Source organism: Narcine bancroftii, chromosome 4 (assembly GCF_036971445.1).
Source record: "Narcine bancroftii isolate sNarBan1 chromosome 4, sNarBan1.hap1, whole genome shotgun sequence".
Taxonomy (NCBI): domain Eukaryota; kingdom Metazoa; phylum Chordata; class Chondrichthyes; order Torpediniformes; family Narcinidae; genus Narcine; species Narcine bancroftii.
The window spans coordinates 17,204,384-17,205,979 of NC_091472.1; the positions used below are offsets into that span (position 1 = coordinate 17,204,384).

The 1,596-nt window shown below is 40.2% G+C and overlaps 1 pseudogene; it reads right to left on the minus strand.

The window, feature by feature from the left end:
- Window positions 1-1,415: 1,415 nt before the first annotated feature.
- LOC138762512 (U2 spliceosomal RNA) lies at window positions 1,416-1,596 on the minus strand (annotated as a pseudogene).

The window sequence follows — 1,596 nt, forward strand, 5'->3', positions numbered from 1 at the left end:
GGTAAAAAATACAGAAGTTTAAAATTGGCGCGCCTCGCCATTAGTTTGCCATTTATGCCACACACAAACTCAAGCAACCAGAAAATTCACTTATCTGGTATTTACCAATCCCCATAGGAGCCATATACCAGTGGTTTTACTGTATTAATGGAGTGAAACACGAAAGTCTGCAGATGCTATGATGGTAGTAAAAACACATAGAAATGCTGGAGGTCTCGCAGCATCCACAGGAGGTAAAGATATATTACTGACGTTTTGGGCCTGACCCCTTCTTGGAGTTCCTCCAACATTTCTGTGAGTTTTTACTATATTAATCAACATTTGGGAAAAGTGTGCACACTGTGAATTTCTCCCATTTCCCCTTGCATTCTCCAAGAAACAGTTAGCGTATCGGTCATTGCAATGACGTTACAGAGTCATCGACCTGGGTTCGAATCCTGTGCTGTCTGTAAGGAGTTTGGATGTTCTCTCTGTGTCTGCGTGTGTTTCCTCCAGCTCTCCAGTTTCTTCCACCATGCAAAACATATGGGGGTTGTAGCTCAATTGGGTGTAATTAGGTGGCATGGGCTTGTGGGCTGAAAGGGCCTGTTACTGTGTTGTATGTCTAAATAAAAATTGGGCTAAAATAAGTAATTATAAGTCTCAGGAAACCAGGTAAGTTGTCAATAGAAATGTATCAGCTTGACTGGCAAATGAATTAAAAATAGCTCCAAAAATTGCGACCTTTCGTGACAGGTTGAACCGTGAGGAGGAAACTGTAGCCTGTGGAGGAAAAGAGCTGAAATAAAATATTCTGCTTCCACAGAACAATCCTCCAAAGTGATCAGAAAAATAAACAAATCAAATTTATGCTTCAGCATCAATATTAGTTGTTCTCAGGTTTCACTTACCACCTCGTAAGGTCATTTGATCTCATCCTTTCATAAAGCTAATCTTGTCATTTTTTTCCCCATTACTGCATCCAACAAATTCTTAATGAGTCTAGTCTTGGGAAACTGACCCAGCTGTTGATGGCCTTCTGTGTGAAGGAGTACTTTCTGTGCTAACCTCATGAGTCACATCCCTGTGCCTGTTCCCACTTGTCCTGATCTGATGTGTCAGAACATCTACCTTCTCTTCTGCACCAGGTGTCTCTTAACCAGGTTCCCTTTGAGGAATTATATTAGGATATTTGATCGTTTTTGGTGAGCTCTGGCACCTAAAAAATTAGCACTTCACCCCTGTGTCTTCCTCTGCCATCTCCTTGCCTCCCATTTCAATTTCTCCAGTGTAATTTTCTATCTGTCCTATGTCTACTCTTGCCTCTTTTTTACGCTTAATGTTTAAAAAAAAAGATTTTGGAATCCTTTTTGATATTATTTGCTAGCTTCCTTGAAAAATTAATGTTTTCCTTCCTTCCTTTAATTTTTTAAATTTTTTTGTGCACCATTTCCAGAGGCACTGCAATACTGGGTTGATGCGTGGAGTGGACGGAGCAAGCCCCTATTCCATCTCCCTGTTCCAAAAATCAATTTAATATAAGGTCCCTAGATAAGGGACGTATCAGATATTAAACTTCCTTCCTAATGACCTTCTTAGTTTCCTTCTGTAAGCTTT